The sequence below is a fragment of the Perca flavescens genome, chromosome 9, assembly GCF_004354835.1.
Source record: "Perca flavescens isolate YP-PL-M2 chromosome 9, PFLA_1.0, whole genome shotgun sequence".
NCBI lineage: Eukaryota > Metazoa > Chordata > Actinopteri > Perciformes > Percidae > Perca > Perca flavescens.
In genome coordinates this window covers 23058529-23085788 of record NC_041339.1, presented here as the reverse complement: position 1 = coordinate 23085788, position 27260 = coordinate 23058529, and the positions used below count along the sequence as shown (strand labels likewise).

At 41.1% G+C, this 27260-nt stretch overlaps 1 long non-coding RNA gene across 1 annotated transcript; it reads left to right on the top strand.

The window, feature by feature from the left end:
* On the top strand, positions 1–27234 carry LOC114562145 (uncharacterized). Its single transcript, XR_003693444.1, has 4 exons — positions 1–288; positions 12960–13066; positions 22772–22885; positions 26863–27234. It is a non-coding gene; the product is annotated as an uncharacterized LOC114562145 (long non-coding RNA).
* Positions 27235–27260: the final 26 nt, after the last annotated feature.

Here is a 27260-nt window from a genome sequence, read left to right as displayed (position 1 = left end):
CCTGCTCACATGACGCCTTTCTGTGCGCTCCCTCTCCTCTCAGCACTCAATCCCGGCGAGTGCAGGCATCACTGAAGACCTGACACCGGCGGAATCGGACGTCCACTGTCCTCGGCAGAATTAATCAGGTGTTATCTTATGCAAACTGTATCGCCATCAGATGAAGCTGACCATCCTGCCGATGAGAATGAGTTCGCTTCGCCGGAGGAACAGACTTTTTTCCGTCTCCGAACGACCGGAGAGGCGCAAGGGCGAGAAAATAACGCCCAAAAGTTATTGAAATGAATCGTAAGTTATATTTTTTCCTCTTCTAATCGCTTATTTATTGCTACTATTCCGGAAAGTAGAACTTATATTTATCGTCTAGTCCTATTTGTAGTCGATTACAGACAGTTTCAAATGTATGACTGCATGTGTCACTTTTGCGCCGTGAGCTTTCTGTCCTTTTTATTTAGGCTATATTAAAGGCGAAATAAACATTAAAAAACGCTTTATAGGCTCTTTTTTATCGCTAAACAAATGTACTTTAACTTGATGCTTGAGTGTTCTCTTGAGTTCATTTCATCCTGTCGACATTCTTTCTGTGTCTCTGTTTCTCATTGTGAATGTGTGGCTGTCTGCGCGCAGCGCCATAGCATGAAATATAGATAAAAAGCACACGGTAAACCCGCTGACCCCAGCCAGACAGGCAGGCTATGCAACCGGTCCACACGGCTCAATGAGGACAATTAGGAGGGTCTAGAGAGAGAGAGAGAGAGAAAAATGGAGTACTTGAAGCGCACGAAAACAGGGCTGCACTCCACTTCAACCCGCCAGGCAGGATAAGGGTGGATCTTCAATAATCTTTTGTGACATTTTCAATGCAGGATATGACCAAAAAATCATCCCTTAAGTTTAGACTCTGGTCAGGCTCAGATAAAGAACTGAAATGTCTTTTAATTTTGAAATTATTTGTTCCGCCATCAAGCATTTATGTCAAATTCCAGTGAATTTGACAGACACTCAATGAGGTCATGTCATTCACTAAACCATTTTACTGATTGGAAATTAGGGGGTAGTGGGGTCAGGGGAGGCAGGGGGCTGTTGTAAAATGTAGGTATATTTTGGAGCCACAATCAAAAATCGGTGCCCTGTGATTTCTGCACAATCAGAGAAAAAGAGCGGGGGACCGGGGCCATTTTATGTTTTGAAAGGCTTCAGATGGCTTTAATTAGGACCTATAAAATCTGTCTGCCCCATTATCAGAGGCAACGCTCTAGAGGAGTGAGAAGGGAGGGGAGCTGACAAAAAAAGAAAAGGAAACTGATACAGAAAGTCACATTGGCAAAGGATTGTCTAATGAAATTTTTATAACCCTCCTTTTTTCTTCTTGTTGCTCCCTCCCTTGCCTCCCACCCTCCTTTCCTTGATGCTGGTGGTATGTAGGCAGCCCTCTTATTCCATCTTTGTCTGGCTGTTGTGTTATCTACACCCCCCCCCCCCCCCCCACCTAACTACCACCTACAGTCGGCCCGAACCCAGACACCTGAAGGCTAGACATAATGATCAAGAGAAGTTCCTGTCTGGAGCACAGCCAGTAGTTTGAGGTTTTCTTTTTCTTCGTCGTCTCTTTTTTGTCCTCATGCAGGCGCCGCCTGTGCCCCTTTCTCCTTTCTCCATCCACAATCAGGAAAAGCTATGTTGTTTGCGAGTTTGTTTGTTTGTTTGTGTGTGTGTGTGTGTGTGTGTGTGTGTGTGTGTGTGTGGTACAGCGTTGCAGTTTCATCGCTACTGTTGCTGCCACTGTGTAGCCTATGGATCTTGGATAGAGTGGGTTACTCACACAGCTGCAATACACACACTCATAAAGAAACATCAAAGACTTCTTCTGTGTGTGTGTGTGGGTGTGTGTGTGTGTGTGTGTGTGTGTGTGTGTGTTTATCTCAGTGTGTGTGAAAAGGGAGATTTAAGCTATGCTGTTCTGGCGAGCGTCTGCAAGAATCTAGTTATGGCCATGGTGCCTGTAGTTATTTAATTGTACACTATTTTGTTCAGTTAGCTGGGGTTTAAGTGCGATGCTACTTAGCTCTTTTTTTTTAAGCGTTACATTAATTGTACTATATGACTGTTCAGGGTTGTGCTGTACCACATACGGGAGGCTCTAAAGCTTGACGTTTTCCCTGTTTAAGTTTTTTACACTGTGATGCTGATAAATCTGAGTCTCGGAATTCAAAAGAATTAGGGTCAATAAAATAATTATCCCATTAGTAATGAACGGGAGTTGAATCTTTTGAGCGTCAAATAACATAAAATATAATTTCTTATTGAAGATTCGATTTTTACTTTACTGGAGGTTTTAAATGAGGCCCTCAGATGCTGTTTGTCGCACCTCGACGTGCTGGGCATCTTTGAGGTGGGTCTTAAGCCGATGTGGTTTCTGAAGTCGAGCAAAAGGAAAGAGAAAACACCAATTAAAGGGTGGGAGTTGGTAAAAAATGCTTCGATATGTGGATTTCTTTGACGGACAAATTCATTCTTCCTTTTGAGGAGTACATGCCTTTGTTTTCTGTTGGTTAGGGATTACATCATTTGGCTGCTGCTGGTTTAGCTAGATAAGAAGAAGCTAGCTTGCTTTGTGGAAAATGGCTGGTTGGAGTGGAGTCTTTGTTTGACATCTTTGCTCGACAACACAGTGAAAATCAAAACGAGTAGAGGTGTATGTAATGCTTTTTTCGGTTTGTGGTCGAATAAGCCTAATAATTCCAGAGTTGTTTTTGTCAACAATGTCCAGTTTTGACCAACCTGTTTGTTAGAAGATTATCCCCTAACAGCTGGAATGGGCTCTCTCTGTACCCTCAACCATTTCATCTTGTCCAATACGATGTTACGAAGAACACGTGTTGGTCAAATTTGCACAGAGCTTCAACCGAAATCCTGCTACTATTTTGTATGTGTTTTCTGTTTATCATGGCATCAAGGAGATTTAGGATGTCTCTTCCTCTACCATCACCCTTTGAAGGGGGAAGTAATAAAAAAGCTCAATGGGAGCAACAAGCTGTTCTTCCCTCCTTCACTTTGAGGCTTTCTACCTGGAGATGAATAGGAGGCCCCTCCATAACGAAGGGGGAGAAGACAACATTTTATTGAAGGCTGAGGATGCGGGGGATGCGCAATAGTTTATAGACACTTGGTGTGAAATAGTCCAGTTCACAGTTTACAGAGTCTACTGAGTTTGACATGAGAATAATTATTATTTTAGGTTGTTTGAAGGCATCTTTTTCTGAATCACTAAACTGTCAACATGTTTGAGTACAAATTCTGTTAAGCTATTAAGGTTGAAGTAGGTCAGATGGGTGTTATGTAAATATTAACAGATTGTCCTGTTAAATACCGCTTGAAGTAAAATACTGTCTTCATAGCCTGATAATACAACATCCGTGATAATGACATTGGACAATCACAAAGCCACAGATTAGGATTTACGGTAACCAGATTTATGCGTGAATGAGTGAAGTCATGGTCAGGAATGTAAATGGTGGAGTCATTCAATTACCACCGTGCCCTTTCCTGGGAAAAGTCCCCAGCCGTGAAGAGGTTAATTGTTTTTGAATCTCCATCCGAGGGGAGAAAATGGGCAAACGGGAGGGATAATTGAGCCGCTGATAGTTGAGTGGATTATGGATTACCGCGCCTTTCCAAAGGAGAACAGAAAAGGAGGTGAACGAGAAAGGAAGGAGAGAAGGGAAGGAAGGGGTGAGTGAAAGGCCCATGTTGTGCAATGCAGCCGCAGTGGTCGTCTTGCCTTCTTAGGAAGATGGAGAACTCCAATCCTGTTTAGCCCACGAGGTGACCCTTGATCCCTCGCATGCTCCTCCCTGCTCCAGGTGCAAGCCCTCACTGCTGAAAGCTCCCACACAGACACGCACTGCAAGATCATTTTTCACACACTCTGCAAGCACTGGGGGGAAACGCTGTATGAAAACGCCAATCCTTTCAAACATTTTCACCCCCTGCTTCTTTTTCTTCATGCCATTCTATTGTCAGGGGTTAAAGATCCAAGCCTGCTTGTCGGGGTGGGGGAGCGTTGTGATAATATGAGGCCTCGTTTTCTTTTTTCTTCCTCTGAAATATGTTCTTGCCAAGAAAATAGATGACTGTCTTTAAACAGGGGGAAAAAAAGATCATCTGACATGGTGCAATAATCACAGGACTGTTAATCAAGGGATGTCATGTATAATTACTACAGTGTTTGATAACACCACAGTGAACCACCTCAGGCCATTAGGGAAACTTTCCCGATGCCATTAATGGGCGTTAATAAAAATTCAAGAAACCCCGGATGGAACGAGCCCTCTGCATGGCCCACTGCTTAAAGCACTGTAAGGTTAATGAACCAATTTACATACGTTCTGCTGCCATCTGGGTGGAGCGACGAGGCAGATGCTTCCTACTTTGTACTGTTGCGTGGTGCTGTTCAACACAGAGTAATTTGTCAGGTCCACAGAGGTCAATGAGCACATTTAACATTTAGCCTGTGGTCAAAAACAATCAAGAATGAACTGAAATCGATGCAGCTGAAAGGTCCTGTAGAAATACAGTAAGCATCGAGCAGACTGCTTTGGTAGTATGTATGTGTTCAATTTCCTTTAACACTAGAACGGCCATGACGGTCATTTTGACTGTTTTGAAATTTATATGTGTAATAACTTTGCTGAATAAAAAAATACAATCCTGCCTGACTTTTCCTAAAAGAGTCTGTATTTTAATTTTAAATTGTTTTCATATACATTACACGAAAGGCAAAGAAAATACAATCACTTTTACCTATTTTGGCCATACACGGTCATATTGACTGCTCGGATTTTCGCGGTATTGATTTTAATCTTTCGCGCGGTTGAAGATGCGTCTTGTTTGCCTTAGTAACTACCATAATCTCTGTCAGAGAAACATAACTAGCGGTCTCAAGTAACAAGTGTGGGCCGAAGGCAAAGCCAGAGTCGTTAACGTAGGCTTATACGGCGTGGATGGACTCTGTTCTGACTCAGAAGGCAAACACCGGGCCCTCGGTCTGTGAAAGGCGCGGTACACGTAGGTGGCTGTTTACATGTTCATATAACTTTATACATCCTCGAACTGGCTGGAATCATTGCACACATCCTCTCCAAGGAGTGCACCAGCAGTAAAATTGTCCGGAGGAAGTTCATGCAGCAACTGGCAGAGGAGCTGAGAGCGGAGTTCATGGAGGAAAAAAAGGGCAGCGGCGCTCGGTCCGAGCAGTGCTGCACACCGCGGCAGACGCCAAAACGGAGGCAGTGCCAGGTTAGGTTATAGCTAAATGTTCAAATAAGATACTTTTAATTGTTATTTTGCTGTTATGAGTTAAGTTGAATGAATTTCCACACCATATTTATGAAATTACGGTTTACTATGCCATGATATGAATTATTAAAACACATAGGCGTATTACTACTCAAATGTATAATTAAACTCGTTAAAATGTACATTTCGGTGTTATTACGTTTTTCTAAAGATATCCTAACACAATACATAATACAGTATCAATTAACTACAAAAATTACAACAATTAAGTATTTATTATGAGAGATTATAGAGTTTGGAATCTGGCGGTCAGGGCAGTTCTAGTAGTTATGGAATTCCGGCATTTCTAGTTTTAAGTGTTTTCTAGTGTTTCTAGTGTTTGACTACCACTCTAGGTAACTAACCTCAGCTATTGTTCTTCAGAAAAAGTGAGGCGTTAAAGTGTGAATTATACCCTGACCCCTCCCCATAAAAAAAAGAAATGTCAGGAAGATGGGAGTCATCTACGCCTCTGGCGATGAGAAACTTGGCGGGCGATCCACAAGAATCATCGTAGACGATGCTGGTGACTGGGGCAAAAAGAGGATTAGTGCCTGTCCACCTCTCTGCCCTGCTCATCTGGGGGTTCACATTACAAATAGAGAATTCTCAAAGCACTCTTTTAGCAGAAGAACACAATGAGGTCTGTCGGCGATCAATAAAGCAGTGTGAAAGCAGAGGGATATACTTAAAAAATCAAAGGCTCTGGCTGGCATGGCCATCATCTCACCCCGTCTGCTGGAATCAGATAAGGGAGCGAGGCCTTGCAGGAAAGGTTGGTTGGCCCCAGGGCTGCTCAACTTGACGGATATCCCTCCTACTGGCACCCATTACAGACTGATTCCATCTGCAAATGGGAAAAACCAAAACGTTTATGCATCTATCTGGTCACTCTCTGATTCTGTACATGTTGAAGAACCGCTGAAGGGAAAGATGGGTAAAAGGGAGCATACTATATAATCCCTGCAGCGTGTATGGGGAGAAAAATACGAAGCTTTTTCTCTAACCCCTCTGTTGTCCTCCATGCATGATGGCTTTTACCTCATGCTTCACTTACATTATTTAAAGAAAATAAAATCACCCCATTTTGGTTTGACAATGTGTCAGAGCTGGTGCGAGTGTTCGTCTCAGATTAGCTCTTTGTGCCGTGAGGAGAGAGGAAAGACGCGGTGTGTGGGGGGGGGGGGGTCAGGGATGGGGGAACAATACCGCGGCGATCCCAGTTGAAAGAAATCATTTGCACAATTTTATGAAAGCTGTATTTGTCCGGTCGGATAGTTCTATCAAAGCCTAACAGCCATGTTGGAACGTGATTTAAATGACGGGGTAAGCTACAAAGCCGGCAAAGTGTCAGGTTAGAGTCATTTCTCAGCTGAACACTCTCCAGGTAAATGCAGATAATACGCTCTCGAGATTTTCTTTCGCTTTCTTAAAGAAGTTTAATTTCTACAGATGGCTCTGAGCTGACACCAGCGCTGCCAGAGCTTCTCTTCTCAGATCTAAGCTTGTACAACGTGTATGTTGCGAAGATGAAAAGACATAACGGCTACACTTTATTCCTGTAAATTCATCCCTAACAAACTATCCCAGAAAAAAACACTAAGTTTCTTGTTCTTAAAGTATTATCAGTGACTTTTTTTTTCTTCTTATTTCAAACCAATGTCTCTTTTCTAAAAGCCCTTTTGATTATGACTTTTATAACTAGAAATATCGGGGTGGTAAACTTGCATAGGATGAGATTTCAGGTAAGTGAAGAGGAGACATGTAAGAAGATTTCTCAGGTTGAAACCTGCTGTTCACATGCAGTGCAGACAAAAGAAGATTGGTCTCTCCACATATCTGTTGTTTTTCAGTTTCAGAACCCCCTACAGCATTTCCTGGTGACTCACTTCTTTCCAAGTCATTTATGCTTGAAAACTTCCTAAGGATGAACCACGCATATTCTTGCTTTTATCGTCAATGAGGGACCATTGGGCATAATGAAGTTCTGTTTCCCAGCATGAGTTTGGGAGGCTCATGATTACAAATGCTTCTCTCATTGTCTCCTATCATCTACTGCCTAATTGAAGACAATATAACGAGACAATGGGGTCTCGCTCATCATTCTGCATCAATGGCATGCTCTATGGAACGTGCCAGTCTGTTTAAAAGTGGGGTGTTGGCAGTGGGAGGGGTGTGTGTCTGTATGGATACTTGAATGTGCTCGAGCATGTTTAATTTGGACCAAGAAGATGGACAATTAAACAACAGCTCCCGGGAGGAGCTGTTCATTTTGGTCAGCCTCCCCAGTTAGTTATGGCCGCGCGCCCTTGTAAACTCTCCTGGACGTGTCTGGGTCATGCATTTGGGGGTGGGGTGGGGTTTGTAGGCGGGAAGGGGATTGGGCGGGGATCTGCCTCTGGAGAGCATGTCTCAGATGATTAGGACAGCCAAGTGGGGAGAGTCCCTCAGTGCCTGGCCTCCTTCACCTCCCTAATATGTTCTGAATAAGTCCCCCTCCGCTGTGCGTTTGTTGTGGGCGGGAGGTGGGGGGTTGGTGGGGGGGATTATGTCTGGCTATGGTTTAGGAGTGTTTGTCATCTGCCCCCTCGAGGCCTGCACCGGCTCCTTTGTCTGAGCGTCAGGCGTCGGTACAATGTCAAATCACACAATGTGCCGATGTAATCAGGTCATCTTGGGTTAGGAACTGACACAGGATTTCATGTCTGGATTTTTCTTTTTTCAGTTACTTAATTTTTGGGTTGAGAATTTATACAGTCAATTTTCTCCATACACATATGCTTTTTTTTCTAATCCTAACTGGAATACAGATTAAAACTATTTTCAAAGAAAGACTGCATCACATTTCTTGGCCCCTTCTGTAGTTACATTATGCATTTCCGTAAATGACTGTGTAACGTAAATGTGACACAGTATAAGGATATTCTCAGAATAGTATCAGGTCAAAGCACATTTGATCTATGAGCATACAGTGTGTTATGAGTCGCTCAAAATCAAAACAAGAGCTCTGCCATTTTGCACTGACTTTCAACAGTCATGCAGAGAAAAATCCATCACAGAATAGGGAAGTAATGCTCATTTCTTAACGGTAGCATCAATAAACCAGAAGGCTTTGCAGCCTCAGCTTGCATTTTTGCTAATCTATGACTGCTCGTGTGAGAAATTAACTCTTGAACAGCTTTTTTTTCTAATTTGAACAATGAGTTGCAATGCCATTGTTTCTTCTCCAGTCTCACAATGCTATCACTAAATGTACTCTTCTTGATGTGTGAAGAAGCATCTTAAGACATGCAGGACACCACTAAAAGAAAAAAAACACTTGAACTAACGCTTGAAATTTGTGTAACAGTACAGTAGAACTTACCTTAAATCAAGACTTAATACTTGCTTTATATCAGTTTCTATATAGCAGCATATTCCTGGTCCCTGCATAGTCTAGAATTCAGTTTAATGGTCTCAAAGGTGTTTCTATGGTTTCACACAGTGCATCTCTGTATGAAATTTGGAAGAAAGATTCATTCATCTCCACACAATGGCTAACAAAGAGAGCACTGAGCCTCGGCCAAATATCACAAGTTACATTGAAAACAAACAAAACGGTCTTGCTGCATACTGAGAAGTCAAAACCTCCAAATGACTGATAACAGTTTTGGAGGATTAAGGCACTGTGGGAGAAATGGCTTTTGTGGCTTTACATTCAAGTCACTTGGACATTTGGAGCACCAGGAAATGACACACATTCCATCTTCCCAGTAACAAAATAAACCCAAATCTAGCTTCCTACTCTTTCTGCACAGTTACGTCTACAATTTCAATGTCGTGAAATTGATTCATGGTCTTAATTTTACTGTACTTTGAGGACACTTTTATTAAAACTAAAGGTTTCTTTAACAGCATGTCAGCATTCCTCCATATTAACTAAGTTAAAGAAAATAAAATGCAGTATAAGTGAAAACCATGTGTTTTTGTAGTAGAATCTGTAGTTTCTGTAAATATTTTTAAGAAATAGAAACACAAATGCATCCACATCCAAACAGGGACAAAGCCTCTCTAGCGCAACCCTAAATCATTTCTGAAAAGGTTAGCACAAATGTTTTTTTAAGTTTGGGTGTCCTGAATCATAATGTGACCTATGGGAACACTATACTTTCTCAGTCTGAGCTATTCTCAAACCAAACTTGCTGCTTATTCTGACTCACAAGCGTATACTGCAATGACTAATCGTTTCACATCCCTTGTTTTCAATAAACAATTGGTAGTAGTGTGCACTCTCCAAGGGTGTATCTTCCTACTTTGCAAATGAGTAAATACACCAGGTTCTGATGACACCCAACGAGCTATTTTTGATCACTTTAGCCTGCACACATGCTCTTATGAGTGGCAGTTTTAGGTGTTTCTCTTACAGCTATGTTCAGAGTCTCGCAGGCTTTTTAAAGTTCACTTGATCTGGCTCGCCTGCTTTTTTTTTCAGCTTTTAAGTATTTTCCACTTCATTTGACTGTGCCTGAAGGTATATTAAAACCATTTTCATAAAGATTTTTTGAATAAGCCCCTGAGACGTATTTTTTTTATAGCCAGGGTTTTAAGGAGTGTAGATAGACACATCAATGGGCTGTTTGTGTGTGTGTGTGTGTGTGTGTGTGTGTGTGGGCGAGGGAGTAAGTAATTACAGTAGTTTGTGCATGTAATTGAGTTTTCCTGGATTCAGGGTGAATGTCTCATCTGACCAACAGAAATGAATTCTTTGGTGCTTTTTTTAGCCTGGTATTACATTGTAGATGTAGAGAGAGAATAGTTGTGTTATCAATGTAGCATGATTTTTGGCTGTTATATTAAACGCTTCCAAAATTAGTTGCACCACTTCCCACAACCCTCAAAAGGTGAGAAAATGATAGAATTGAGTTGAAAGTTGTTTACACAAAAACATGTTTTCCGTGTAACATCTTCTGAGACTTGGAAGAGGTTGTAGGAAGTTAGGGTTAAAACACTGGTAAATATATCAGTCTATGCAAATCAGCTATCAAATGGAGTCTGACTTTTTCTGGCGATACAAGAAGGAAATCTAGTGCAGATGATCTCTGTGTGGGCAGGAAACCTTGGAGATTTGCATCATGTCTGCCACGTTCTCCCCGAGGGCATTCAGCCTCCTTACATGCAGAAACGCACACACACTCGCGCACGCAAGCCACCGTTTTTCCTCGCAGCGCGGCAGGAGACCGTCTTCATCTGTCCTATTGATTGATGAAGCAGGCGCAGCGGGGTGTCCGAGAGAGGCAGGAGTCTAGATCAAGGCTGAGTGCTGCATCACTGGCAGTCACACCACACATACATTCTCTCACACTCACACACACACACACACACACACACACACACACACACACACACACACACACACACACACAAAACACATTAGCACACTCACACACTTTTTATTTCTCACATTCCCTGTCATGTTCTCTCTGTGTCTGTCACAGCAGACACTGTAGACACAGGCAGCCATGCCACACAAGTGTACACACATGCATACTGAGAGACGCGACACTCGCAGCAGTGCCGACACACACATGGCTTACAAAGACAGCATATCACACCTGCGCACACACACACACACGGAATGAATTAGCGTTTTCTATAAACATAATGTTGATAGATTAGCTGGGGTTAATGGTCCAATTGCCTTGGAGCTGCCACAGCGTCTGTGTGTGCGCACATGTGTGTTTTTGGCTAAGGGGAAAAGGCAATGCTCTACTGTGCTGTCTCCCTCTTCCAAATCAGACATGCCCCAGGCACCATTACAAGAGCAGTATTATGCTATTAGGGAACTGGATTTGCTGAGGTAGCAGTGGTACCAGAATGAAACAGCTAAAATTATGTCTTAACTAACCTCAATGGGCAGGTCCAGTATTTTTTTTTGCATAAATGAGAAATATGAAGTTGTGTACTTAAACACTATTTTTACAAATTGCCTTTTAGAATATCACATTATTTCTGAGCCATATGAATGTAAAAGCCAAGGAACAGATCTTTTCTTTTTAAGTGTTTTTGTGCTTTCAGAGCAGAAAAACAAATCTGGAGTCAAAGTTTTTTTTTTTTTTTTTTTTCATCTCTATCTACTATTTACTTTGGTCTTTATAATTAGCATCCTAGTCCAAACTAGAAATAGTCCTCTGCAATCGACTTTCTTCAAATCTCAGTCAACTGGAGTCGGTGGGTTTAATGAGGGCGTAGTCCCTCCGATACCCGACCCCCTCATCCCCACAAACACACTCTGAGAAGCCCCTCTAATGTAGTGATGAATGGACAGAAAATTACAGGAATGAAAGTGAGAAGAGAAAAAAAATTGTGTTTTCTTCTCCCCCAAAGTGCCCCCCCCTCTCTCCACCTACATATTTTTATCCTATCCCTCCCTCCCTCCCTCCATCCTTCGTTCCCTCCCTTCCTCTTCTCCGGCGTTCCTGTCGAGGCATGCCTCCGTCCCCGCCAACCAGCGTCGTCCGGGGCAGGGCAAGGGGGCAAAAAGAGAGGAGGGGGAGGCGGGCAAACAAAGGAGCACTGTTGCCTCGCTGGGGTTTTACAGAGGGTCAACACCAGGCTGGAGGGGTGTGGGTGGAGGGGTACAGACGGAGCGAGAGTGTGACTGAGGAGGTTTATCATTAAGAATAGAGATTAAAATGAATGGGAGGGGAGCAGGGGTGTTAAAGAGGACAAGTAGTGCCAGTCATTTTTTCACACATATCAGACACACTCTCTCACACATACACACACACACCGTTGCCACACTCTTAGCAACGCTGCAGTTAGTGTGAGTGAGTGTGAGAGAGGGAGGGATGGTTCAGTGTTTCCTGGCCATTGTACAATATTTGCTTAACCCTCGTGCTTTATATGTGCAGCTGTATGCTACAAATGAGATGGGCAAAAGGTGTGTATTGTGTGTGCGATGGCTGCTGTCACAGCTGTTAGCAATTTTATGAATGCGCTGTAAGACACTGCATACACGCAAACCCTCATCATTCTCCGAACAGCACAATTACACGTCATCTTAAAAAAAAAAAAACTGAACGATGAAACGCAGAGTAACAAGCCAAAGCAGGTATGCAAACTGATTGGCATGCAGCAGTATAGGAGCTTAATAGTCGTCATTCTATGGCTCCTTTTTGCCAATGGTTGTTATAGTTGGTGCTTCCTGACCCCAAATTGAACCTCATTCCTCCTTACAGCAATGTTCCTCCACTCTGCAAATACAACACCGGTTGTTGTCGCTCAGCATTGTGCAGGTTTTCAACTGTATGTTTTTAAAACAGTTACTCATCACTTGGGATAAAATACAACATAACAAAATATTTCTTGACTTTAAGTGTTTGTGCAAGCACCTGCTTCTTTAGGCCGTGAACCGCATCGAATTGTATTTCATACATTCTTTCTACATGGCGAGTGAGAAACTGTTTTGAAAGATAACTGAATTTTAGAGGCAATAACTGGAATCCCACAAGGCCGAACTCTATGAATGGAGTATTTTATATATTTATTTTCTTGATGTGTGGTGCTGGTAGAGATATCTCTATTCCAAACAATTTCTTAATGGTTTTGTTTCCCCTCTCTGTCCTTTTCCTTGTCCATGAAAGGACCTGGCACGAGAAGAAGAAACAGAACAAGCGCTTGCAGCGTTAGCAGAGGGAAGGAAGGGAAGCAGAAGAGCAAACGAGAAAAAGACAAGAGCGATGAAAGAGAGGTAAGAGAGCTCGGTTTACCCCGGGGTTATACATTGTCTTGTGTGCGTGTGTTTGTCTATCCTTTGTTGCCCCTTCACCTGATTGCCTCAGTCAGCTGTGTACCTGGGGTGGGTTTGGTGTTTGCATGCGTGCGCGTGTTTTTGTTATGCCTTTGAGTGCGTCTGTGTTTGTTTTTGTGTGTGTCCCTGGCGTCGAGCCGCAGCCGCCCGGTGAAGAACAACCATCCTGGCTGAGTCACCTGCTGCATCTTCAACCTCTCTATTGCCTTTATCTCACCACCTTTTTCTGTTTTCCACTCACATTCATTTCTCTGTACTGAAGAGGAACCCACCAGCAATTATCATTTTTGTGTATGTTGTATCTTTTCATTTATATAATTTGGTCTCTTGGAAATGCAGAAATTGCGCAAAGTGGGACTGGTTGACAGTGGATTGTTTCCATGTTATCACGACTGTAGCTAACCAATGGATGACAATGGATCAAGTATAATTGGCTTGGCATCATTTACATTCAATAAGATTGTTTTCACTCTGAACACAGCTAGAGAAGAACAGCCTGAAATTAGATTTCTTTGCACATTTTAATATTTTTTAAATATTTTTTAAATATTTTTTAAATATTTTTTAAATATTTTTTAAATATTTTTTAAATATTTTTTTAAAGATTTTGTAAAGATTTTTTTGGGGCTTTTGGGCCTTTACTTGATATGACAGACGAAGACAGAAAAAGGGGTATGGAGAGAGCATCAAAGGGCCGCGGGTAGGACTCAAACCTGGGCCGCTGCAGTAAGGACTGGGCCTTGGTACATGGGGCGCACGCTCAACCAGGTGTGCTACCCTGGCGCCCCCCACATTTTAATATTTGAATGTAATTGAGGGTTTTATACATTTAATTAATTTGGTGTCCTTTTATAATAAATAGGCAATATGCACCACTTTGCATTACTTTGCATTTAGGAACCGTTTAAACTAAAACTATTTATTTCCACCCCAAAAAGATGGAAATTCAAAGGAAATACTCTTCGTATTTTATATTCTTTGTTCATCGATACTGAATATCGGTCCAACACATTTTATAATATGGTAATATCTTAATCAGTATTGATCTTATTGAACTCATATCCTAATTATGACTCTATGCCGCTGCATTTAACTCCCCCTGTGTCATCACAGATGTTTAGTACGTCCCTGTTTTGTGTCAGAAAAGAGAGAATCCATTTCATGATGTGAGGATATTCCAGCATCCATTACGGATTTTAAAACGTCCAACATTTCAGGGATGCAGGGAGTAAAAAGATGTAAAACATTACCTTGGAGAACAGCATAGTCAAAAGGCATAACACAGGAGTGAAACTTGGAAAAGAGCCACCTTATTGTTTTAACGTGTTTCAGCGGTTCCCAAAGCGACCAGTTTCAGAGACTAATCTTCTTACTATCTCAGTGTGAGGCTGAAAGCAGCAGTAAATCATTTTCCACCATGCAGGCACAGCCAGAATGACTGCCACCGTACACAGATAGGGGGTAGTAAAAGAGGAGAGGCAGTGTGAGTAAAAGAAAATGTTTTTTTTCTTCAGTTCCTGTCATCCTCCCTTCTGATAAGACTCCTCAACCTCCACCCTCCACCCAGAGGTTACTAAAGCAATGGTGTGCTTTTTCTGTTAAAGCCTTGTTTGGATCCAGTCCAGGGTTTCTTACATTTAGTCATAGAAAATCCAGTGCATTTCCCTGTGATCGAAGTATAGGTCATTTATATTTTATTATTATTGGTGTTATTATTATTATATTGTAGGCTCTGTAAAGGGTCATGTTCAGGATCTGTTTTTTTCTTTCTCTTTGGTGAGTCTTTTTCAGCTATCTTTTTTGGGTTGGATTTCCAATTTGTGAAAGCTGACTTTCTAAAGGTGCCACTTTTTTTTTCTTCCTTCTTTCCTTAGAACATCAAATAAATGTAAAAGCAACCATGAATTGGATATAAGTCAAAATACCGTCATGATACAAAATGGGAGTGCACAAATGAGCATTTTAGGGTTCAAGACCCTGGCTGTTAGGGAAATGAACCTGTGACATTACACAACATAATACTTACTCCCTTGTTGTGCCCTGCCATTGCAAAAGTCATTTTCTGTCACTCTCTTACAATATGAACTGTGCCTCACAATGACATTCTGCAGAAGACAGAACAAATTCAATTCAGCTTATTTCAGTTCAGCTCAACTCATTTCAAATAAACCCATTCCAGTCAATCTAATTCTCTCTTCTAGTTTTTCATGTCTTTCACTCACTTATTTTCAGTCTGCCTGAGCCATGCAACCTTCTGTCTTTTCTCACATTTTCACCTCCCTTCAGTTCTTTTCTCTAGGTACTCTCAATGCCGTTGCTGCATGGCCCAATCTTTCTGATTACCTACAAATGACAACCACTAAAAGAAAGGGCATTTCAGCATTTTAAATGGCAAAATGATGAAAAAGATTAGGAATGTTGTGGGGGTGCACAGAGATGGTTTAAAAGAATGGGAAACTATCCTCCAAGACATTGTCCAATGCCAAAACGAATCAGTTTTAATGATTGGAATTTCCCAATATTTCAAATATTGTCCAAATCACTCCAGTTGGACAAGACAAAGCTGTTTTTAAATGGAAGTGGGTTTTGAACTCATTTGATGGAGAAACGCCTTCCGCTTCTTCTTTCATCATTGTTTTGATGGATGTGCTATATATCAAGCAACAGAGATTAGTGGAGTCACAAGTTGTACAGCTACACACAATCCTATTGTGTTTGGAACTGGTCGAATGATGCAAGCGTAGTCTGGGGAAAAAAGAAAGGAATAAGATGGAGGATGTTGTAAGCAAGTATCCAGACAGGGCACTGTTCTTTCTTCTCCCCCCCCTTTTTCCTCTCAAGTGTGTCTGCCCTCCGCTCCGGTGGAAGAAGGTCTTTCAGGAGCAGCCAAGTCTTGCTAAGCTGGCTTTAAAAGCTGCAGGACTCAAGAAGCGCAATGGTTGTTATTGGGTGTCCATTTTAGGCTGGGTTGCAATGCTGAGGCCACAATGTGTCACATGGTTTCATATTTTAAAAAAATGCATATGGGGAAATGACAAGCAAATGAGTCACTCCGTCAACTTGTATTAATTCAATGCAGGACTGGAGGACAGAGCGAGTAATTGTCAGTTTCACGCTCACGCAAAATAACCGGCAAACGATGAACGATGGTTTACAATGGTGAAGGGGGAGAACATACTCTAGTTGGGGAACGGGCATAGAAGCCTGATGGACAAGTGTTGAAAATGGTTACATTTGTGTCCACACAAAGGAAAGCATAGAACAACAGTGCTCCTCCATCAAAGCATTTTCCCCCTCAGCAAAGACACCCACCAACCACCAGAGGATTAAAGATTAAAATGAGCGCTTTTATTGAGTTTGAAGCCACAACAGTTTTAAAATGACTAGATGGATGATGGGTGGATGAAAGATTGATGGTCATGAGGGGGCAGAGATAGAAAAATTAAAACTGAGAAGGATGGTGGTGGTGAGACTATATTTCAGAGAGAGTAGGAATCAACAAGAAAGGGAAAGAGATGTTGGTGGAGAAGATTTCAAAGTGAGCCTGAGCGAGAACCAAAAAGGGGAGGATTACTGTAGAACTGGTAAATGGAGAAGTGGGGGTGAGGGCCAATAGAGCGATGCCTCTGTCTTTATAAGGTCATAAAATACTGCACTTCCTGGCCTCTCTCTAATTGCTGCGAGGGATGGGATGGGATGGGGGAGTCTCGATTATACCTGCCTACTAAATGAGGCCTCTGAATCCTTTCTGCTTGGCCTTGGGGGTTTCTTTTGGATCGCTATGAGAGCAATTCAAGAAAGGTCTATGTTTGAATATTCTTTATTGTTCTTTTTTGAAGACTGAAGTTGAGAAAGAGAATACAGAGATAAAGAAATGCAAAAAGAGATGGGACAGTTCTGTACTTTAATGATCCCCTTAGAGTTATCTGGCCGGAAAATGCACACAAACACACTTAAAGTATATATACACATGCACATATACATTAAATACAGTACAGTACTTATTCCAGTATCCATTCTCTTTTTCCACATACACAAGCATAAATATTCGTGTGCGTGCCAGAGCAGTGAGAGAGGCTGCCAGGCTCGACTTGAATCGAATAAAGGCAGAGGAGTGGACCCCCTACCACTGTCCCATCACAGCAGAATTCACTCAGCCTCACATGGCTGGGGAATTCACACTCCGCTATACCTCTTCTGTGCATGCATGTGTGTTCCTCCATATACGGCTGCTACTTTAAGTAGCTGATGGTACAACAAGCTAACGATAAAGAATGCACAGCGCTCTGAAATTTATTTTTATATATACCTCTATTGGTAATTTATGATGAAGAATCCTTATGTCATTATTATAAGCTATTGAAAAACTATTTTTTCCATTAGTCCTATATCCATGTTAGATTAATGGTGGTTTATTTTCATAAAATTGCATAAGTACAACTATTGTCCAAAGGACTGATGGCTTTTACACCTGTGGTAGTGTTGTAGTGTTTTTTTTTATTTTACTTGATTTTTTTGTGCTGGAAGAATGGCATCTTTGAAATGTTTTGTGCAGTAAAACATACCAGCAGACTGACAAAATCTACACAAATTCAGTTAAGAGGTCAAAGGAAACTGCCAGCTTGTTTACAGTAATAATATCAATGTCTCAGAACTAATGTGATATTGACTTATTGATGATAAAATGCTACACATAGTGCATTTACTTAAGACAGGAGCAAAATTAGGTGCATGAAGAGGAGGATGGTTAGGGTGTTTTGTGTGTGTGTGTGTGTGTGTGTGTGTGTGTGTGTGTTTTACACTCAGCAGAGAACGACGGCACTGCTGTCTGCGTCCTAAGTAGATGATGGACTGTAGTCCGTATTCCCATTCCCTCTCATTAGCTCAGCCCCCGAGAATATATGAGGTTACTTACCTGCGCTTGCTCTTCCCGGCCAAACAGCAAGTGTCGGCTCAGGGTCATTACCCACACTGCTTGGAACAAATGGCTTTTGATAGCAAACAAAAGCTAAAATGCAACAGAAGTAGATTAACCAATTGATCCTTGGTGAAGAGAATATTGAAAACATTAGGAAGGAAGGGGTGAACAGGGGTGATGAACATACATTCTAAGCTGCGTTCATCATAAATTGGCTCTTTTGAGCTGGTGTTCCTTTGTGTTTTTTTGCAGCAGATCATAAGAGTCCTCCTTTTTTTGGGGCCTTGGAATCTCATTGCACTTCAGCAAAACATCACAGTTGTTTGTCTAAAAACAAAAACCGCAGAGAGACGTGGGCAGAGGATCAAAGCCTTGGGAGGATTTGTCTGGCAGATAGCCGCTGGGGTCCTGCCTGTGTAGACTCTATCTCTGTCTCTATGTCTTATGTCTCTCTATGTGGACACCACTAGGTTGCCCGATCACACTGCCAGCATGCAAATTATAGATCATAAAAAAGAACAGTGCAGTCACAACAGCCTCCTCCCTGGAGCAGACGCCTCTTTATTACAACGTACGGGTGTGTGTGCGTGCAAGGGTTGTCTAGTCTTTTCCTCTCTTTCATGTAAGTCTTGGCTTTGAGCAGGTTTTTGATATTATTGGTATTTCATCCCACTTCTACTTGATTTTAACATCTTGCAGATTTTGTTATCAAACAAACCTCTGCAGGAACTTTTAAAGTCAAGTCTAGGGTACAGGAGATAATCCAACAATAAACAATATAAAATCAGATTGTCTTTGTAATCTCAGTAAAAATAACTCCTCACAGTGATGAATAGGTTTTTCCATCTAAGGTCAATATGTTCACCAAAACGTTCTTTCCATAAGGCCTCGGTGAGGTTTGTGGCCTGTTGGTGGTGGTGGGGGGGGGCTGGCTCAGATGTCTGTTTTAGGCAGAAAGACACGCCCAGAGGATGGATATAATTAAGACTAGTGACTTTTCTTTCTTTCTTTTTTGTGAGTAAGGAGGGTGTTTGGGTAACTGCTCTGGGTGGTCTAGCTCTACATGCCTCTGCTAGTTTTATTACAAACAGGCACAATATGGTAAGAACACAGACATACCCTGACAAAGCACAAAGATCAGTGTTTATAGTATGTTAAGACATAAAAGGTAAAGAAATGCAAACAGCCATGGAGCTTGTTTCCTTGTCTGGTATGCGTATCGTTTGGACATGGTGCAGCAGATAAAAAAAAAAAATCCCAATTGATCAAAGCAGTTGGCAGATTTACCTGACATTCATAGAAGTACACTTACAAATTACTCCTTTACTTTACAAAGGACATCAGTGAGTCAATGACTTTACATCTCATCATAGAACCAACTTTAGCAACTTTTAACTTCAGGTCCGTTTATCTGGAAGCCTTTATCGAAGCATCTTACAGTTTCATGCTGGTCTTTACTTTATCTTTAGTATTGAACTGAAGCCATCTGATAAAAAAGGCTTAGATGTATAAGTTTACCATAAAGACCATAAATGCTTCTCTACTCTTTAAGATATATTTTTCTGTGTGCCCTTATTTAGCTCAAAGAAACCTGAAAGAAAAACTGTAATTGCAGGATTTTTTTCCATACAGCTGAGACATGTCTTACTCTACCAAGTATCTTACATTTCAACCCTGGGTGGCCCAATGGAAGTTGAACTCCTAACTTGCAATGTTTGTGTTTTTTTTTGTCCATTGAGCCACGCAGGACCACAACTGGCTTCAAATTCCAAGGAGGTGTTCATTAATAACTTCTAGCTGCGTTTTCTTTGCTTGACCCTGCAGTCTCTTTGTAGCAGTCAGTAGAGAGAAAGAACATCACCTGTGTCACTAGAAATTAGGTGTTTGCATCAGTGTTACATGACTTCTGGCACACTGCTCTGTCGTGCTTCTGATACAGCACCGCACAGTTTAAAAACGCATGCTAACCAAGGAATGAATTAAAGCGCAGTTTGTCCTATAAACTGCGCTTACGCACACACTCTATTCTGACACATTTGGAAACAAACTGTAATTTATACAAGACTTCCTTTATTTTATATAAAAAGAACAAAAACTGCAAGGCCAATCCCACAACAAGGACTATTCAGGCACTCAACCCTGATTAATGGCGTCTTCTCGTTAACACATAAACACCCTGTGTATCATCGAACCCGTCCCTTCATTTCCAACTTCTTTCTTTCCATTCGCGTGAATTGGCTCATTTAGCCGTCAGAGAGAACACATCTTTTATTGTTGCATTTTGTTTTGAGGGGGCCTAAACATGTGGGTGGTCCCGGGGTTTTTTTATGAACTGAGCAGCACATGGATCTGTTAATGAGAGTATAAATTGGTGACTCCGTGCCGGGACCTTAATGACTGAGGTGCCCTCCCTGGGTTCGGCAAGTCTGCTAACTGGAGCAGAGAAAGAGAGGGGTGGGAGTGAGAGAGAACAAAAACAATGAGAGAAAAATTGAGAGGTGGGAAAGAAATGATGCAGGAGGTGGTTAAAAAAAAAACGATTGTATGAAGGAACATACCATAGAAAAGAGCAGCAGCTGAAGGATGCATTACCTCGGGCAAGACAGAAATAGTAAATTGCATGCATATTCTGGCAGATGCAGGCAATTGAACAGAGTGGAACTTTAGAAAGAGAAACGAGGGAGGCAGTTTTTAGGAATAAAAGGTTTAATTTCTCCTTCAGCTGTGGCGAGCAGTATTCCTGTGCGGCCCCTTTTCACTGTATTTAACATCAAAGTGAAGTATGAACAATTGAGGCAATTTTTCATCTGGCCAAGGTCAATCATTGTTCTTTCTCTATGAATGTAGATCCGGCTGAGGAATTCAGAGTAATATTTTATATGCAAGTCTACGTTCGCAAGCCACCTTTCAACAACCTTTTGGACCGATTTTCTTTTCTTCTTTTTGTGTGTGTTTTCATTTGCAACTAGGTTTTAAGATTGTACATTTAATTTCTAGGAATTTTCAGGTCCATTTATTAAGGTGTGGTGTGTTATTTTTCTAGCGTAGGTTTCATTAGAGCTGTGTCTAAACTGCTTTATATAATACATGGGACTGACTGCATTTAATAGGAAGGAAAAAGAAGACTGATAAGCATACAATATTACTATTACATATAATAAAATATCAAAGTTAGAGTCTGCACAGAAATGTGTAGTTTATGATCGCAGGCCTGGTCCAAAACAGCATATTTAGATTTCTAGATATATTTAGTAAGAAGCACTTTTACATGCCGCATCTACATTTGACCATTCACTAGTGTTTTTGCCAAGGACCAAATGGTCTAAGCAAAGAAGTAAGAAGGACTTTGAGGGACTTCTTAAAACTGCAAACAGCAGGGTGCTCAAATAAATCCTTATTGGCCAAAGTAGCTAAAAAAAATGATTGTCTTTCACAGGAACTCTAATGTCCTTATTGACTACAAATGAACCCACAGCTTTCAGAGTACACAGTGTGACTCATTATTAGTCATAATGGGAGACCAAGTGGCACTCAAATCAGGGGATACTGGAAGAACCATGGAAACTATCATGTGATTTAATACTATTACAACTACTACTACAGTATAGTAATGATAATACGTGCATATATTTATTTGTTTTTTGATATACAGTGTATACACACATTCCATTTTTAATTGGGGTACTCATCTTTTCCATGCTTTCCTGATGCTCCAAAATGATTGTTCTTTGTACTGTACTTTTCAGTATTTTCTGACATTTTATGGATCAAACAAAAATTAGTTGCAGTCTTAGCCGCTTTTTCTTTTGCTAGGATAGAGAAAAATAGAAGCAGGGAATGCACAGTGTTAGCCTTTCGGAGAACAAACGTACTGCATGCACATGTATACACATGCACAATGTTATATCCTTTTCCACACTAATATCCTTATAATACCTTCCCTTTGATGCCTTATTGAAAAGAAGTAAAATACATTTTTGTCAGTTTGCTAATTATGATTGTAAATGTAAATGTCTTCAAACAAAGTAAATCATGTATCGGTTTAGCTGAATACCATCTGGTCAACTTAAGATGTTATACTCAGGAAGTCCTCTTGATAATTCATTCTGTCTCAGTGCACATCACTCCCAGCCTCACCGTGCTGTGGGCATGTCAGACACCCAGCTCTATATAATACATTACAGTCAGTGCTTTCATTATCCCGACATTCTTTATTTTGTTTAGGGCACCACATAAAAGCACATTAATGACATTTGAGCTTTATTAGAAGAGACACAACAGCCATCGCAACACAATCACTTGCATGTTTTATCTAGATCTGATTTCACAAACTGCAAAGTGGCTTTAAAGGCTGACTCCATATGTTTGTGTTAGCGGGGCTCATGTCCTTGAGGCATCACAGTATTTCTACTTTAAACCACCTAGCCTACGTCCAAACCTTTTTTTATAAGATGAATTGTGTTAATGTACTCACAGCAGTGGCTTGTTATTGTTTCTCAAGACCACCCAGAGTGTAAATAAGAACTGGGTTGTGAGTGGGCTTGTACATATGACATGAAAGTGCAAACATATTACCGCTAATACTGTTACACGCATCAGTCAGAGCTGATGAATAATTTAAGTGTACATCACAGTGTGAGTGTGTATGACATTTTAATAACATGGTTTACCAAACAACACCTGAATTTATCCTGTGCTTTCTTCTCCTCTGTTTGTTTTCTGTCCAGGTCCAGACATGAAGGAGGCATGCATTTACACACACACGTGCAACGGCACCTAGAGTCTGTCTGCGGTCTACCACCACCACCGTGCCACACACACGCACACACATGCCTTTTACGGTAAGAATCGGAGACCACCGAGTTAGGGGATAATAATGTTGTGAATGTGAGAAAACAAACTCATTATACACTGCTATTTTCTCCTCTGAGTAATTTAAGACAAATTGATGGCTTTTATTCCAAAATGCTTTATATTCAGTAATTAAAAGAAGAAGAAATTAGCTGAATTCAGTAATTTAACTTCTTAAAAGTGGTTTCTTGGTGCTTGTAAATATGTATTTTTACATCAAATTTGGATGTCTTATTTTGGAACAAGAATTAATTCATGCAATGTCATTTTAATTTTAATTGTACGTGTATGCCATTTGTAGCGTGTCTCTGTGTGCATGCACAAAACCTGCTTCATTTTTTTCCTTCTATTTCCATCAGTCAAAACCAATTTTCACAAGTCAAGTTTAACAGCCGCACCACATATCCCACAAACCCCCATATCCAGCCCCACTTACCCACCCTGTGCCCCTCCCAGGCTTCCCAGCATCCTGCTTCGCCCTAAAAAAAAAAACATGCATGCTGAAATTAAAGTGTGTGAGGCGGCATTGTGGGAAACCCTTCCCTCCCTCTGCACTCGCTGTATTTGCCCTTCTTGTCCCTCCTTATCTTTTTCTCATTCTGCTACTGTTTTAAATAGGTTTGGGCAGGATTTATTTTGATGTTCATTAAACTGTCAAACATCTCCCCATACTTTAGTTACTAGACTAAAGTTCAGACTAAGGTTAACAAGGTATTAATGCACTTCTAAATAAGATTGGCCTTTTATTTGCTGGCCTTCCATATTGCATTAAATATGATAGTTTGTCCTTTTATGATCAGTTAACCGTTTGTGTGTTTTATGAAATGTTTTGATCAAAATAGATCATTAGTAAACAACAAATAGGATTACTTGGATTGATCCATACAGTATGTTTTCAGGTTATCACATTGAAAATGTGGTATGCAAAAAACTGTAGTACATCGACTCAAAAAAGAGAAGTTAACACTTTGGTCTTATGCCAGTGTTGGATTCATGTGTGTAACAGTGGTCTTATGGTCTAAATTTCATTTGACCATATAAATCAGAGCTCATGAGTTTGGATACTAGTACTAATGGATATTACACAGTAGTATTTTATTTTTATGCACTCTTCAGGTTTAAACACCTGATGTCTGGCAGGTCCTTCTCAGGGAAAATGTATCCCAAAGTGACAATGGTGTGTTTGTAATACATACAAGAAGGCTTTAGTAGTCATCCTGAGCAATGGTTGCCAGAAAAGACTAACAAGTGCCACCTACAAAGGCTTAAAGAGAAAATCCAGTGACATTTTGAAAAGTACAATGCAAAAACAATGCAACATGAGCAAAATAAATAAATACATAAATGAAAGAAGACATTCTAGAATTGCTGCTTGTATAAAAGCTACTTACAGTTTTTTCCAACTGCTTACACACAAAATCTTTTCATGTCACACGATTTTTGAAACCTCTCACTCAAAGTGCAAAACTACACAGCAAATCTCCAAAACCATTAGGTATTTCTCAGCCTTTCACTCAGCTTTCAATTGCATAAAACACTTTTTCCAAAACATTACACACAATTCTCTACCTAAAACACAAAAATCTAACAGGAAGTGACTTGCTATCCATTTCTAAACCCAACCAATCAAAATGCTACACTTATTTACCAGGGCACACACACACTCCTCACATTTGCAAACACATTATGTCATAACTGAACACTTACCAATCATTGCTTTAGTATAGGCCTATACCAAGGTCAAAGGTCAGATTATCGGTTTTGAACAATGGATGCCAACAATAGACAGAGAGCAAGAGGAGTAGGAGGAAGTACAGGGGATAACAACGAGGAGGAGGAGGAGGAGGGAAGAAGAGTAAGAAGGAGAGCCATCTCACACACCCCCCTGCCCCGACACACAGGCATGCACAAACACTCACAACACACACACACACAAACACGCACACACATACACATACACATATTGTTTATTCTAAAAATTATATCTTTGGTTACATATGTTTGTACTTTTGTTTTCTTGTTTCATGCTACTGTATACAACACTGTGCTACTCTTACTAACGTGATGTTTTGCCCAATCAATATTTTCTGTTTTACTGTAACATTCCATTATTTTTTGCAGGTGCACTTTTCAACCACTTTCAGCAGATTTACTTTCACTCTAGAACATTGTAAATGTAGATATAAACCTATGAAAGATAAAAGAGCTTTAGATTTAGAACAACAGTGTGTACCTGGTATATCCATATATTTACTATTATGAAAAAAGTGTTAGCCATTTGATTCAAATGCTTCATTTTGAGATGTGTTCATGGCATTTTGAATGCAGTGTTTCATTTTGAAGGAGATGTGAGGCATTTTGCATTTTGTGTGTGCAGTTTTAGGAATTGTGTGTAGAGTTTTGAAAAAAGGAGACATAGTTTTGAAAACGTGTGTAAGCAGTTGGAAAAAACTGTAAATCAGAAAGCGCCCCATCCTCATGGTTTCTAGCTTCAGGTTAACTGACGGCACGGCCCTCACAGCAACCATGTTACTAACGAGCTGTAATGATACACTCCACACTCCATCAATTCGGCTTTGCCTGCGCAAGGCTAGCTTGGTTAACAGTCGGCCAAGGTGTGTGTGTGTGTGTGTGTGTGTGTGTGTGTGTGTGTGTGCCGACTATTAAAGCACTTGAGAATCAGAGAGGAAAGGACTCGCACTGCTAATGGATGTTTCTATTGATGTTCCCATTTAGCAGCACACTGTAAACGATAGGGCAATGATTGGGTTGAAGATGGAAGGAAGTGGAGGAGGTGTGGAGCGGTTTGGCTGGGCGATGATAATGACAAGGAAGGTTATTATTTGGCGCCCTGCGGAGTCTCTGCTTTGTGTGTGTGTGTGTGTGTGTGTGTGTGTGTGTGTGTGTGTGTGTGTGTGTGTGTGTGTGTGTGTGTGTGTGTGTGTGTGTGTGTGTGTGTCTGTGTGAGAGGCACTCTTTCTCCATCTCTCTCTCATCCTGTCGCTCTCAGAGTCTATTGGCTATTATTCACTTCTCGCTTTTTCTCCCCAGTCTGCTCTTCTCTCACGACATCACTCACTGCTACTGGTCTACATCCAATTGTGGCTTTCTCTCTCACACATACACTTCTATTTCTCTTTTCTCAATGGCCTCCCTTTGTTTAAATGTACAGTGCACATGCCATTTGTGATGGGAGATGAAATAGCAGAAAAAGAAGTCAAAGACAGAATAATGCAGCAGAGGTGGTTAAATAGTTTCTTGTTATATATTTTTTAGGATAGCAGGTTGCCCTTCAAATATTGATTCACTCACCAGTAGATATTTTTATCCAGCTGTGTGTGCGTGTGTGCGTGTGTGTGTGTGTGTGTGTGTGTGTGTGTGTGTGTGTGTGTGTGTCCTGTCAGTTCCAATCAGTGTGTGTGTGTGTGTGTGATGAATATGAACACAGTCAGGTTTGGCAGAAGACCACCTCCAGCTGGGTCTCAGACCCCTACTCAAGTGTGTCTGTGTGTTTTTTTTGAGCGTTGTACACGTCAGCCTGCATCTGTCAGCGGCGTGACAACCTGAGGATAAAATAACAAAAAATATATATATAATATGCTTGGCACACAATACATCCAGGGCCTTTCAACACAGAGGAAAGCATCCAGTTTCAGCACAAGTGGGAATTGAACCCCTTGTTCTACATATTTAGATGTACAAAGAACCTCAAAGACATTGCATGTACAATCCGGCTCTCTTACTTCCTTTTCCCCAACTATTGTAACCAGCCCCATTCTTTACAGTCCAGCTTGTCAATCCTTCTGTGTGTTTGCGTGTGCTTTTTTGTTCACTGCATATTGTTTGCTAGCGGATTAACAGCGTTTCAATTTGTAAACATGTTGTCAGTGTAGTAAAAGTCCATCAATCTTTCTTTGTGTGTGTGTGTGTGTGTGTGTGTGTGTGTTGGTTGTGTATGTAATCACAGGGCAGCAGATAAAGACGGAGACGCCATTCCAGCTGTGAGGAGACAGAAGAAGTCAACATACACACTCATACAGACATATACACGCACACACACACACACACACAGCCGGAGGCGCGTGAGCAGGTGAGCATTAAGTCAGGCAGCTAAACAGATCACGTCGCGGTATGATATCTGCAGACAGGCAGACAGAGGAGGCCGGTCTGTACCTGCAGGCAGAGAGCAACAACTCCCAGCACACTCGCTAGGAATTTTCAGTGACAGACATAAACTGGGGTTTCCACTGAAGCCAAATAGTTAAAGCCTGATTTGAAAGAGACACATTTGCTTATGAAATAATGAGAGGCCTGTATTTCAGCCCAGAATCTCATGAAAAGATTTTTGTTGGTTCTATTTTTATT